We start from the raw sequence: 16,953 nt of genomic DNA on the forward strand, positions 1-16,953 counted from the left end.
TGTAATTAACCACACTGATTTAATTAACACTTTTTATGGTAATTGATTATACTGTTTTATAAAATACATATAATGGTAATTTATCACACTGATTTATTAATTTTTTATTATAATTTATCACTTTGATAATTTAAATTCTTTTTTAATGGTTATTTACATATTGTTTTATAAAATACTATTTAATGGTAATTTATCCCACTTATTTCTATAGTAATTTTCACAATAATTTATAAATACTTTTTAATGGTACCTTATCACATTGATTTATTAAAACACTATCATTGGTAATATTTCACACAGATTTATTAAAAAATAAATCAATGATAATTCGTCAAAATGATTTATTAAATAATTTGTAATGTTAATTTTTAGAATGATTAATTAAATGCTTTTTAATGGTAATTTATCACACAGATTGATTCAATACTTTTTTTATGGCTATTAATAGCACTGATTTATTAACTGCATTTAATGATAATTTCTCTTACGAGTTTATTAAATAATTTTTATGTTAATTACTCACAATGATTTATTTATTAATTTTAATGGTAATTTATCACATTTATTAATTAAATAATTTTAATGATAATTTATCACTCTGATAAATTATATACTTTTTAATGGTAATTTAACACGATGGTTTCTTAAATCCTTTTTAATTGTAAGGTATCAATGATTTATTAAATAATTTGTAATGGTTATATATCACAATTATTTATAAAATATTTTTTAATGGTAATTAATTACACTGATTTATAAATAATCTTTAATGGTAATTCATCACACTGATTTATTGGATACTTTTTAATGGTAATTCATCACACTGATTTATTGGATACTTTTTAATGGTAATATATCACCCTGATGCATTAAATACTTTTAAATAGTATGTTATTCTTTAAATACGTTTATACCTCCTTGTGATATTTATTTTTATCTGACCATATAAAAAGAAAAGTGACACAAGAAAAGAAATATAAAAAATTAAAGGAAAAAAAGGAAAGTAAATTATGAGAGGGGGAGAGAAAGAAAGGATAAATACGTGACATATGATCTTTGATAATATGTTCCGAAAGATACACACTATGCAACATATCTCTCAAAAATGTATAAAAGAACACATTGGTGAGTTTTGTGGAAGGTTTTTGATATGGTGAAATTACGAACAGTAAAACAACGCAAATAAAATAAAATGTAACTAAACGTAAAGAAGAAAATTGAGCAAATGAAATAACTTTCATAAGATGTATATAGACAAATGGAGCAAAAATTAAATCTGATGTAAAAAAAACAGTAAAATTTAGAATAATGAAATTTTCCAATGTTTTACACATTGATCGTTCGTGTAATCGATACGTCGATTAAGATGGAAGGTAGAGGAAAGTTTTTGTAATCGATCATTCAATTAAGATGGAAGGTAAAGAAAAATTTTTGGAACCAGCAAATTCAAACTTTAAACACAAAGTTAAGATGAAAAGGAGTGCCCTTATTTAATTATAGTAAAAGGAAAATGCAGGAGGTGCACAAAAGAAATAATGATAGCTAATTTATAAGATGATAAATATTTCTCGGTGCATAATGCTTGCAGTGGAAATAGCACTAAGCGTGCCCGTAACATTCCTCAGACTATGTATACATATTTTAGACGCGGTAGACAGTCCAGAAATTGCAGAAAGTCCGGAGATATATTTTCTGAACGAACGCCTCAATATTTTGTATATCTCATAAACATAGCAAAATTCTAATATGTCTTCTTTACAGAGCTATAAAGTTTAGTAAAATTCGATTAACTCGACTTTAATAATAATAATGCACAGACACAAACACAGACACAGACACACACACACACACATATGTATATATATATATATATATATATATATATATATATGAGAAATCCGTTTTTTAATTCATTATGAAAGGAATTTTAAAGCAATATGTGTCTTTCAAAAATGTTCAATGCTAGGAAATCTTTAAAAATAGTTATTATATGAACAGTTCATTCTGCTTTCGTAACGGAAGTCACATTTTAGCGATTACTATTTCATTGCAGCTCAACAGTCCTGATTTCGAGTTATCGTCCATATTGTTTGGAGTTATTTTTTGAATGATTAATTTGGAGCACTGACGAAGGATAATCCGCTGAAACTTGACAATATCTTCATAAGCCAAATATGTTCATATAATATATGTATGTATGTATGTATGTATGTATATGTACATATATGCATATATATACATATATGTATATATAAAATGTGCGTATATATAAAGTGTATATCAGATATATATAATATATATAATATATAATATATATATACATATATATATATATATATATATATATATATAAATATATAATGTGTGTTGGTATATATGTATCTATATATAGCTATGTAAGGAGACATGTATTTAATTTTTATAAACCAATAATATGCATAACTTATACACACAGGAGAATATAAATAATTGTAATATATTTTCACACTCAAAATGAAAATTAGTACAAACATTCAATTAACGTTCCGTAAGTAATACACTCAGGTTCATTAAATGCGAGTTAGGAGTGTAGTGGTTGTTTGCAGAAAATTTAAAAGACCCATCATCCAATGTATTGCATCCATATTTTGAGACTACAAAGGTTTCATTTTTGCATTGGGCATCATACGAGAGTTTGTGTATTGTTGATCATCTAATGTGATTCACACCGTGGAATATCAACTAGACCAATTCAAACAATTTACGCGTACTAGTTTACAATGTTCATATGCTCCAGTATGTTACAGCCGTCAGACTTGTGAAGATTTGCAAAACAAATAAACCATGTTGGACAAACGTGTTAACCAAAATTACTTCACAGACTAATTTTCTTGTTTTTATATAAATTAATCATTGATTTATGTTTCCATATAAATTAATAATGTTTTCAAATACATTAATATTTTTTTATCTTTTTATACTTGTTTTGCATTTGTTATAAATATGAATTATCATTTTTTTATGAATATGAATTATCATTTTTTATGAATATGAATTATCATTTTTTCCGGTTTTGTTTGTTGATCTAATAATCGCTCGCTGTTCTTCCTGGTGTTTTGCCTTTCAGAACCGTTTGATTACTACTCGTGGTTATTGATTCTTCTCTTGTTCATTCATGTGATTGCTCTTCTCATCTGGAGTTTTGAGTATTATAGCCCGGACGGATACAATCAAGGTGTCAACCCGAAAAGAGGTAACGCAACACAAACAGGAACTTAACAACCGAACAAAACAAAACAAGAACATATATAAAATGAAACAATTAAAAATGAAAAATTTTCATGGTTTTCATTTCTAATTAAATTTTTTTTTGTCTTAACGGTGATCGGTTCTTTTGCGAAAGTATTATTTATCAACTAATTCAGTATGCAATTAACAATATTGCTGTTGTAAGATATAAGCAAACATAAAAACAAGGCTAGAAGAAACCTTTAACCCACATCTTGACTAAGCCGAATGTAGAGTATCTTTCCAATGTATTACACATCCTACATTATATTTCTAATGAGTTTGGATGGTTATATATGGCTACCTATTTTTAAACCATTAGTTTAAAATATGGACGAATCTCTTACTCTCTCCCTCTCTCTCTCTCTCACTATAAATATATATATATATATATATATATATATATATATATATATATATATATATATATATATATATATATATATATTACGGTCGAGAAGGATATAGACATCGCATATCTGTCAAATCTGCATAATTTCTTTTCAATTGTCTATAATAATTAATGTTTGACGTTCTTCAATTGCAATTTACTATGTTATGTTCTCTATATACAACGATTTCGTCGATATTGATAGTAATTTATTGAAGTAATATAAAATAAAATAAAATAATGAATTACAAAAAAATATATAAAAAATTTAAAAATATCCTTAATATCACAGTAGATAATTTAAATAAAACAAGTATGTTTACTAAGCTAGAATGAAAAAACATCAGTGAGTCATGAGAGTTTACGAAGCGGTAGATGACCACTTTCTCTTTGTTTCCTTTTCTCTCTTCTTCTCTCCCTTTCTCCATCTCTTAGTCTTATCTCCCAGTTTCTCTGTCTCTCCGTTTCTCTAAACCATGTCTATATCTCTTTCTCTCTGCCTCTGTTTGGGAATGCAGCTCTTTAAAAAATCATCTACTCTCCCTTCGTTTCCTTTAACGATGACACATGTTTGCATTGTTTTAAAATGCTTTGCTAAATAACTAATTATTTTTTCTAAGGAATATGCTAATTAGTTAATCTGCATATTGTCGTTTGCATATTGTCGTCTGCATATTGTCGTCTGCATATTGTCGTCTGCATATCCATAACTGAGTATAAAAAGTTCGTTTTAATAAGTTTTAAATAGAGTGAAGTAGGAGATGCATACAAATCCCAGAGCGAGAAAAAACTCGACTTCATATATATATATATATATATATATATATATATATATATATATATATATATATATATATATATATATATATATATATATATATACGGTCTTTGCTAATCGAGCCAGAGATGTTTCGTGTTGCCGAGTTCGAATCATTCAACTGGTGTTAATCGTGACACCCTGCACTGAAGATTCCCGAAATAATGAAACATCAGTGTCTGTAGGTATTTAATTATTATAGTAAAAAATGATTATATACACACACACACACACACACATATATATATATATATATATATATATATATATATAAGAGCAAGAGCAAATAGTTAATAAAACATGTAAACAAAAAACACTTTGAAAAAGAGTTAAAAACATATTTATTCTGAAGATGAAAACACTTAATAAGTAGATAGTCCTAAATCCGCGAATAGTGACTCTCTGCACTGATGATTCCCGAAAGGATGAAAAACTAGTGTTTGTGAATAATTAAAAACAATTATTCTGGTAATAATTATGTCATCTCCTTAAAGAACTCAGTTCTTACTGTTGATCACTTTTAAGTTGAAATAAAAGTCGGTCACTTAATCTCGCATGCGCAGATCACGATGTTATAATCATTAGATCAGTATGGGCGGACGTCTGGACATTTAATAATAAATGTTTAAATTACAACTTTTTTATCGCGGTTAACTGAGTTAACGGTTGGCTGAGTGTTTTTTCCCCTTTCTAATGAAGTCAGAGATGGCTCTCGTGGCCGGGTTTGAATCTCCCGACGAGCTGTAATCGTTGAGCATTGTTACCTTGAAATATAAGTCGGTAACTTAATCTCTCATGCTGACATCATGATGCTATAATCACTCTCTCACTCTCTCTTTGTTTCTCTCTCTCTTCCTCTCTTTCTGTGTCTATATATATATATATATATATATATATATATATATATATATATGCGTAGTATATTTATATATATATATATACAAATATATTAGTATATATATATATATATATTAGTATATATATATATACATCCTTTCTCTCTCTCTCTCTCTCTCTGTATATATATATACATATGTATGTATATATAGATACACATACACACACACACACATATATATATATGTGTATATATATATATATATATATATATATACTAGCGTAGGGGGGGAGTTTGAAAATACAAAGACAGACGGACATATAGCCTTTATATATATATATATATATATATATATATATATATATATATATATGTGTGTGTGTGTGTGTGTGTGTGTGTGTGTGTGTGTGGGTGTGGGTGTGTATTTGTCTGGACTACTTTTTCTCGTAAATTGCTTGTCTGATCTGGCTGAAATTTTGTAAGACATGGTTGATTAGGTGCATACGAAATATATTGTCCATTCAATATATACAGATACCACAATTATTTTCAAGACCGATCTGGCTTAATTTTTTTATTATAAAATGCAGCTAACTACTGTAAGTCTTATATTATTCGTTCGATGCACAGTTATGGATAATAGAGATTAGTATTAAAAAAAACAAAAAACAAATTAGCCCTCATTTACCACACACGCGCGCAAACACAGAACAAATTATCCAAGTGCTAGATTGTAGGTTCTGGATGAGCTTACATTGAGTGTTTAATTTAAATACTATGCCTTAATGTGTCTGTTAGGCATGCTTGGCTTTCATCTATTTTATCTTCATAGATTCAGTGTCTTTTATAACAGAAGGATTTACCTTTATGCCAGAAAACAAGCAGGATTTTCTCCTAATATACGATGATAAGATAGAAGAAAACCGTGTATCAGGATGTATAGCATGTACATGTACGTGTATACATTTGTGTGTACGTGTGTGTGTACATTTTTGTGTACGTGTGTAGATAAATTAATTTCAAACTTTTGCGGGTTTTTTAAGTAAGGCAGACCAAAAAATGATTGGAGTTTTTTGACGACTGATAAAAAAATCTTATTATGAGCTGGACGGGCCAAGCAAACCCACTTTCTTGGTCTACTCAAACCTTTGTACGTAATTAGTTAAAATTGTATATTTTATTCTTTTAGCAAATAAATAACTCAAAATGTAGTACTACATAAAGACTATGCCCACATGCATTACCTCCTCTTGTCACACAGATGAATACGTTGTTTGCACAATTCCAGCTTCGTGCGGTTAATATGTATATGTTTACTTATAAACAGTTACATTGAATAATATTACACGACATGGAGTCGTAATACATCACTTCGGTCTATTCTTATATTTTTTGTAGAGGTATGTACTCTCGCAACTAACTTCTGTTATTGTTGCTACGAAAAGAAGCGGCAACGAATATGATTGTCTGTCGTGTGTAAATGTATTTGTTATTTTTTCATCCGGTCGTCATTTTCCAGTTGAGTTGACACAAATCTTTGCTGTAATTTCGCGCGAAGCAAATTGCCAACAATGGCCGATTTCTTGTCACAAAGCTCGTAATGAGTCGTTGTATGTGTTGGCTTACCAACCAAGATGGCCGAATGACACGGACCTCTACAGGACTCCCCTTAGTGTTTTGTCGAAGATGATTGGTTTATTTAGCAAGCCCCTTTCCTAAACGGATGTTGGTGATGGCTGCAGAACATTTTCAGGTTTTAGAAGTCGTCAAATATTTTTTTTGTTATTACCAGTAAAGAATTAGCAACGCGAAAAGATGACAATGTTATTATGAATCAGCCACGTGAGAGATTAGACGTCAGGGTTGAAGGAAAATAAACAACCATTGAAAGATGAAAATACAAAAAATAAAAATAAAAACGACGAGGAATAACAAATAAAAGAAATTAATAAAAAATGAAGTATAATGACCAGAATGGAAATAGGTATTTTATTAAAAACTTTTACTTACCAACAGACTCAAGTCGAGATTACGTACTCACTAGTAGTTCTGATAGATGCCATCATCAGAATATACTCCCTGGAGCATAACAAAAACAACGCTTTACAGAGTTCTACTACAAACATCTCTTTGGATAACCAATGTGCATAAATTTGCCTTGTTGCAATATGTGCTTACCATTGATTCATTGCTATCAAAGAATCTTTCGAATTAAGATAGCAATAAGTCTTACCAAGGTTTAAGTAGCTTTTGAAACATTTTAATAAATATTCTAGATGCTATCTCAATCCTTGATCTTCCCATTGTCTCTGGCTTTCACGATTATGTTTTGTGGTATCAACCAGTTTTTATACCATTACCTATTTTATGAGAGGCGTTCGAAAAGCAATACTTCCTATTTTTATTATTTATGAATTAGAGGTAATTACAAATGCCATTGTTATTATGACTGAACTTATGCATTTATGACCTTCAATTTTTATTTTCCTGATGCAGATATTTACGGTGTAAGACTCTAACCCGTTTCATGGACGCCCGTTAGTAGCAAGGATACATCATTGAATTTATGGCGAAAGTACATTGAAAATGGGAAGGCATATGTAGAAAAATAAATTCTGTATTCGTTTTGATGATAATAGTCTCGTTGTTACAGCTCTTCAACGTTTTTAGTTAAAAATGGGAAGATTTACCTTTTGAACGACCCTCGTAGATTTTGCTAGGTTTGCGGTTTTGCTAGTTTGTGTGATGTCTTAGAGTTTCAATCCCCATGAATCACTTTCTATTCTTTCGCTTATGTATATTGAAACTCCTACGTCGCTGGTTAAATTTTATTTTATTTCCGCATTCAGCGATGTTCGTTAAAACCTTAATTGTTTTAATCACTGCTCTTTGTTGTATCTTCTTATTCTACATTTTAAGTTCAATTTCCTTTCGTCTTTTGGAATTTTTAGACTGTTTCCTGTGTTTCTAGGTTTCTTATTTTATTTAGCTTTTCTATGTAACTGCTTTCAGTTCTTTGGCAAGTTCCATGCATCCGCTTCATTTTTTCGTCTACTTAATATTTACCTGCTTGCAAAACTTTCAATTAGAAACATTACTTTTCTATTTGTTATTATTACGCTGACTCTCAATGTTTCGATCAGTTTATCATGAACATACACAGAGCTTGTCAGAGATCTGAACGAATATAAACCATGAAAAAGGTCAATATAATTTCAATAATCGAGGAGTACTAGGAATAGTACCGAAAAAATAGGAAAAAGACAAAAATAATATGAAGCAAAAAGGAAGACTTAGACTGTACAACCAACAACAATGATAAACCGGATGAAACTATAACGAACATTGTCGAATGCGCAAACTAACTACATAAACTATTAATACTAAGCAGCCAATTAAAAATTTCAATAAAAGTAAAATAAAACACAGCAAACAGAGGGAATTTGTTTATATGTGAGAAATGTGTCTCGTTGTCCCAAAAAGACATCAGTCTCGCGTAGCAATTGATTTTACTAACATGCCGAATTTAAAATGTGTAGTAAACGAACATCTCGATACTCAACTCCCCTCAATCCCCGTTGAACATGTCGCAAAAATCAGTCCCTTATATCCAAGTGGGAATGCACATTCCTCGGATTGTAAAGAGTAATAAATAAATAAATAAATAAAATAAGTGTAAAGAGTCACTAAGATACAAAGACCGAGGATGAGGATCACTTATAACACGCAATCTGGATGAGTATGGACAGTACTAGGTCTTGTGGAAGCTTATTGTCATTCAAATCACAGAAAAATATAATGGTTTATGCCAGCGATAAATCATTGTTAAGCCGTTGTTTGTACCTGTTATGGAAAGAACAGAAGATATCTAGAAATATGTTTAGACTTGTTGTCAAATATGCGTTATGAAAGACTACCGATAATAAAGTGTTGACACTGAAATATCAAGCCAAAACTTAATAGAACTTCTGAAATACCATCATCTTCTTACAGTAAAAGAAACCTTCGAAAAATATATAATTCTACATGACAAAACCAAAATTTTTGTCAACCAGAACATTTCAATCCGCAACCCACATCCATTCATAAGAATTAGGAACTGCCAATTTGATAGAAAAAACGAAAGGCAGTTAGACGTATCGCCTGAAATGTCTTTAATGTTGGCAAAATCTAATAAGCCAGCCATCTTACTAAAAAGGTCGCTTCAAGAATGGAATCATAAATAATCATGTTTAATAATAAAAAAACAGACATGAAACATTTGTCAGTGAAATAAACCAGGCATGCCTTTCAAGTGTAGGATCATATTACTGCTTCCAAGTGATGTTTACATGAGTGCTTTTTGATCATTTTCCGTTCAGCAAAAATATTTTCAGCGCAAATATCTAAAGTGCATAACCTCTACTAGTGGCAAATATTTTCAATGACGTTGCATGCTTAATGGGTGTAGAACGTGGGAGATCTGACAAAGCTTTGCATTCAAAGGAGGATATCGTTAATAAAAGAAAAACTGCATTTATATCACAAAATTTCTTCGGAAAAATAACACGATGATATTACATGAAGTTAGGTTTTGTTGTAGATTATGATGCGCCCGTTCAATGCTCTGTTGACAGCATCAATATTAGTTATCTATATAATGTTGCTATTAACATAACTTCGATTATCGCTATCCAAGGAAAAAAATAAGTCGACATTGACTAAAATTGGATTGATTTATATTAAAACATGTCTCCATGCCGACTCGATAATTAAAAAAACATATATCGTCAAATTAGCTCCTAATATTTGAAACGCGAACATTTCTGTGCAGAAAATGAGACAATTTATTAAGAAATAATCAGCGGAATTAAAACATGCAAATAAACACTTATATATATATATATATATATATATATATATATATATATATATATATATATAGTGTGTGTGGTGGGTGTGTGTGTGTGCGTGTGTGTGTATGATTGGGCGTGTGTGCGTGCGCGCGCGTGTGTGTAATATCAAATATGTACAAATAATTTTATTTCATTACTAGCTGTATATATACGGAAGGATCAGGTTGAAAGAGTTTTGTCACATTAAATAAAGTTACTTCCGTTTTAAAGGCAACTTGTGGAGACAAATACATTAGTAAATTAAATCAAATAAAAAATAAATTAAATAAATCTACTTTAAATAATATTCCAAAATAGAACAATGAAGTAATTTACATAAACAATTAATAACATTGACCCAATTATTAAAATATATTTGATTCATGCAATACGCAAATAAGTTTCCTTGAACGCAAATAAGTTTCCTTGAACGTAAGTTACTTTTGTGTAATTCAAGAATCATGCTTCGGTAAAAAATTTAATTTTTGAAACAGTGAACTTTTTATTCATATTAATAAAATTGTGAACGAACTAAGAACGAGAATTTTATTGTTTAACTTATCTGTAGCATTTTTTAAAATTACCTGTAGTGTTATAAAATGTGCTGGAAGTGCTCCGTTGACATGTATGCATTTCGGGGCACGTTTAACAATGTTTGCAGATACTGTCTCTAGATCTTCTCTGGTGATTCTCATGATAGCGTTGGTAATGTTCTTCTTAAGTTGGTCTAGATTGGGAAGTTTATTAGCATATTGTTTTTGTTTTAAAGACCCCAAGGATAAAGATTACATGATGACACGTCCGGAGAACGTGGTGGCCATAACGCTTTGCTTATCGTTCTCTCATCCGTAAAAATGTAAAGACCTCGTGCCAGTTATCTGTAAGATGTCTGGCATCTAGCGCCATCTTGTTTTGAAAAGAAGTGCGTTTTGTCTTATGGTGTAGACTGGTCATTAAGAGAAAGAGTAGAGAGATCGTGCTAGTTTAAGTGGGTCGACTAATCTAAAAAAATGATTCTAGACAGATTAGAGAGACCAGCCAACTTTTACATGTATATGTATATATATGCATACATATTTTTCTATAAATATGACTGTATGTATATATATATATGTATATATATATATACATATATACGTATATATATACATACATATATATAACTACTTCATTTACTCACATAAAATTATTATACAAAAGTATAAATTTATGCGCAAACTTGAAGTATTTACTTCAAAAGTGGTTAATACGTAGGTATAGCTAGTTAGTAATTTATGAAATATATATGGCGATTAAGCTACACTGAATATTCCGCGTTCATCCACTCTAGGATTCTTCAGGATGAATCTTAGAGTGGATGAAACGCGGAATATTCAGTGTAGCTTAATCGCCATATATATTTCATAAATTACTATATATATATATATATATATATATATATATATATATATATATATATACATATATAGTTTGAACATCTTTGATTTCAGCTGTTTTTCTTTTTACTTACCATTCACATTAAGAAGTTATGATGTTCAATTAAACTATTGTTTTCAGATAATTATACAATTTTGATTCGAAAACATAATCTTCGTTTTAGTTACTAATCCGATAAATACGATCATTGTTAATGTATTTTCCTTTAACAATAAAAACTATTTTTGCAAAAAACTGAATATGATTCTTTCGCAAGCAGCACCGATTCTGTTTAGAGAAAAAATACTGCGACCATCTATTTTTTTATGAAATATATATTTTTTCTGCAATATTTATCCTATTTTTAAAGAATTTTTGTTCCTTTTTTATTTACATTTTTGTTCTAGTTCTTTTTTTTTCTTAATTTCTATAATACGTTTTCTTCAAATTTTGTACTTTCTCAACATGCCTTGCAGCGTCTATTTCACTTCCTATCTGCCTTGTTGCATGACTGTCATGTCAAGCGCGCATTTGCGCAGTCATCTCCAAAGGAAAAAAAGACTCTATTCTGGTTTTCCGAAAATTCACTTCCGTTAAATTTTAAGTTTTCAGAAACGTTCCATAAATAAATGGACTATAGCGAAATGGTACGTTTAATAAACGAAAAGAAAAATAGTGCATAGCAAGCAAAAAATAATCATCTTCTTAAGGAGAAACGATAAGCCATCTATCGCGCTTTATTTATTCGCACGAAAAATCAATAAAACGCCAAACAGTCCAGTTAGATTTTTTTTTTCACTGAAATGTCTCATTTAAAGTTGCAAGCTGTGACCGTGTAGATGTTTTCAGGTTCGGAATAATTTTATTTATTCATGAGCAATCTTAATCTTTATTTATCTTAAATGATTTCGCTTTAAAATATGTCAGATGAATAAAAAAATATAATAAGACTAGCACAATAGTACCACTTACATATTATAAACGGGAATAATTTTAGCTTAAAAAAAGATTCGAATTGCTCTACATTCAAACATTGCATTCGTGTACCCAGGACATGATACTTGAAGCTTAATCATACTTAATTTTTATAAACAACCACCCTGATGTAATCGCATTCGCTGTGGTTTTAATTGCCGATAATATACAGCTTTTTTTTTCGATATTAGAGTATCGAAAACCGGATATCAGATAACCGCGCGCACCCCTGCCAGTGAAACGCAACCACTATTGTTGATCCAGTTGGGCAAGTGCACATGATGATAACGTCATTCTCTTGGATGAATCTCCAAACTCTAGTTTTTAATGTTTCGCACTGTCGACAAATTTCTGTTCCCTATCTAACTGTTGTTGCATACCTGTGATTGTTTAACAAGAACTTCCATGGAATATATTCTGACGAACCCATTGTACTTATACTCCACAACGTAAATTCCCCGACCAACCCTAACCCTAACAGCAAACCCCCACCTTTTCACTGTTAGAAGTCCCAAGATACAGAACACCTTGTATTCACATAGCTTCACTCCTCGAATCCCATGCTTTAGAATTCGGTTCCTGCTCCCGGTTTCCTGTCCTGTATCAAAACGAATGAATTAAAATGTAATGTGAACAAGCACCTTTACGAAAAAAACTTTCCATTTTATTAGAACACTGTACTTTATATCTCAATAGAAACATACTGTTTTTTAAATAACATAAAAATAAGCCATAATAACCGTTCAAGGTAAGCAAGTTTGCAAAGAGTCACGACTTTGTCTGGAAACTGACTCTAATTATTATGTTTTTAATTCGAGGAATTAATGCTATGTGTAAAAATGTTTAGAAAGGTATATTCTATTCATATTAGTCGGATTTTTATTTCCAATTGTAGAAATAAACTAAACCCATTATTAAGATGTGATTATTTAATTTAAACATTTACCAAATCAAGTCATAACGAGACGGAGACGAACAGATCCTATGCTAGTAATGCATGAACGTTTGGTTTATGATTAGTGCTCACGCTAGGATAGAATCAACGCAAATCAAATCGAGGTGATAACTTAGTTGCGCTCGGCATATGCTTGTGATGCAGCCGTGCCAAGAATCTGTGACTACGTGTGCGTTAATTTCTGGTCTTATTAATTAAAGTTAAACCTTTAAACCTTCTTTGTCTCATGCCAAGATCATTCTCTACAAATAAACATCGTCGAATACATTTGTTTTTCAATAAAAATCGGATACGCTCCGTTTTCTCAAGTTTATCATTGGGAAATTGAGACATGCGTTTATTCCCATCTTACTCCCGGCATATTTGGTCACCGAGAATCTCAACAACTATTTTTAGTGGTGCTATTGGTCTGTAATTGATAATGAATAAGCCGCTTTTTTATAATCATTTATTTTGTAGCTAAACTACCTGGCACTCATAGCGATCATTCCGTAGTATTACAGACACTTTTTTAAAATTGAATTTAAAACTTAAGCGGGACAGATCGATTACCGATCAGAATCTGTGATGGAAATTTTTAGACGAACAACAAAAACTTTGTAAATGTAACATTCTTCAATAGTCACGAACCTAAATCGATTCAAATTGTTTATTTAATAAACAGTTGTCTAATAAGTCTTCATCTTTAACAATGTCTATTTGTTTTCTAAATCAATATATGCATATTTTTAAGTCAGATTAGAAAAGAACAATATTAATATTAGACGAGCGGTGTCCTTAAAACTCAAGAACAACAAACAATAGTGACACATTAGTATTGACTTTTCTATCGATCGGTAAACAAATGGATTGCGTGCGGAGAAAATGAACAAAGCGGTAAATAAGTCGAACAAGTTAATATCCTGATGGAATGACAATATAAATCTTCCATCCACTATTTCGCTTCTCTATTTCATTCAAGACGCAAAACTATATGGTTTAATAATGCAGACGATGTGGTCATTCCTGCATGAAATCATATTGTTTTGCAAAACAAACCATAAAATTTAAAGTAAATATTTCATGAATTCCTTTCACTCTCCAAATAATATATATATATATATATATATATATATATATATATGATTAGTTTTTTTTGGAAAAAGAATTCCAGCAGAGTGCTCAATTAAAAGGAAAATCCAAATTTTAAGAGCGTACTTATATTTTGTGTACAGAAAGTTGTTAGTTGAGACAGGTCATTGGTGCCGTCGGTTTCAAGCCCGATAATAAGGCCCGTTTAAGGTATCCTTATCAAGCTCTCTTCAGCCAATATTCGTCTATCTTATAACCGGAAGTGTGAAGTATATATACCTCGCGAATCCACGTTCAAATCTCGTTTTGTTTAATTCCCCCCCCTTTTTTATCTATCTATCTATATATATATATATATATATATATATATATATATATATATATATATATATATATATATATCGGGTAATGTAATACCTAATTTTCAACTTTGAATTATTTAAATTTAAGATCTAATTTCGAAAAAATATTTTATATATATATATATATATATATATATATATATATATATATATATATATATATATATATGTAATAAAACAATTACCCAAAAAACGAATGCGGAAAACAGCAAACTGAGTATTTTTTTCATTTTCAGGACGATCACCATGATTGGACATGAATCAACTTATACTTTCACCTATACTGCATATGAGCAATTAACTATTTTTTATATATTTGAATATATTAAAATTTCTGGCTAAAAACTATTAATAGTATATACATATGTGTGTGCTATTACATAATATGGTAAAATGACACAGATGTTAAATATAAATAATATTTAATATATATATATATAAATATATATATAAATATATAAATATATATATAAAGATATATAAGAAACAATTACAATGCATACAAATATTTTACCTACAAACGTGCATACATTTTTTAATAAAATCCTATTAAAAGCCAATACTCGTCAGATGTATCCAACAATGAAGATAGTAAAGAAAGTAGAAAAGAGAAAAGTATTTAATTGTTAAACTAGCATGGTTATACTTGATTTTAAACGAGCCTATAGAGATAATATATATGTCATGTAATGTATGTACGTATGTATGATAAATATTTGCATAGATTTGCATTATTATATCAACACAGTGGGTATGTCTGATTATCTTGTTTCATGTCAAAACTTACAAGTATTATATATATATATGTATATATATTTATGTATATACATATATATATGCATAAATAAAAAACTTACAAGTATTATCTATATATGTTATATGTTATATATATATATATATATATATATATCCGCTTTACATATGATTCTATATTATTGAGTTCATGTCGGATTATGAGTGTTCGTATAAATCAATTAATTTCTATTCGCCTGTATATAGTTCCACATGTACTTCTATAAATTGCATTATAAACTTCATTTTTGATATTGTTGACACCATTTATTGTATCTTTGTCGTCTATATTTTCTTCCGCAATATAAAGTTCTGTAACACATAATTATTATATATCTATCTATATATATATATATATATATATATATATATAGATAAATATAGATAGATATAGATAGATATAGATGAATATATGTATATGAATATATATGAATATATATATGAATATATGTATATGAATATATATGAATATATATATGAATATATATATGAATATATATATGAATATATATATATATACATGTATATATATAATGTGTGTATGATTCTACACACATATATGTGTATACATGTATGTCTTTGTAAATGTAAAGCGTTCAAATAAAATCCAAGAAAGTGTCATGCGAGGAAATTTCATAATCCTCTTCTCTTCCATAAAATTGTTTTAATTCAACATAAATTACAAATTCAAGGCGACAGAATATAAGATTCGTTCTGATACCTGCACTTTTCATCAGTTTATTACTCTTCTTCCCCGGTTTTCCGCTACTTAAAACATCGTAATATATTTTTGAAAGAGTTTACAAATTTATATATACTAAAACCATATTCCCCTCTGCTTGGATTATATTGTGTGGGTATATCAATCCTGTTTACATTTATTATATAAATATATATATAAATATATATATATATACATGGATATATATGTGTGTGTGTGCGTGTGTGTGTGTGTGTGTGTGTGTATGCGTGAGTGTTTAAAGACGATGAACGCACGTTTTGGTGAGTCCTAATATATCAGGGTTTCATATTTTTGAATAAAGAACGCTTTTTTTGGATATGTGAGAAGAACGCGTGGTATAATCCAGCTAAAGCCTTACTTTTTCGAAACTATGCAAAACTGATACAACGACCCTCACCGCAAGCCGGATTTTTTGTATCGTATCTAAAACAAGGATACAACCAAAATATAGCA

At 29.5% G+C, this 16,953-nt stretch overlaps 1 protein-coding gene across 1 annotated transcript in view; it reads left to right on the plus strand.

Annotated features, from left to right (window-relative positions):
- Positions 1-16,953, plus strand: part of LOC145241463 (glutamate receptor ionotropic, NMDA 2B-like) — an 849,005-nt gene that overhangs the window by 693,592 nt on the left and 138,460 nt on the right. The gene's annotated exons all lie outside the window — the stretch shown is intronic.

This window comes from Euprymna scolopes, chromosome 20, assembly GCF_053919585.1.
Source record: "Euprymna scolopes isolate OS-2025 chromosome 20, ASM5391958v1, whole genome shotgun sequence".
Lineage (NCBI taxonomy): Eukaryota > Metazoa > Mollusca > Cephalopoda > Sepiida > Sepiolidae > Euprymna > Euprymna scolopes.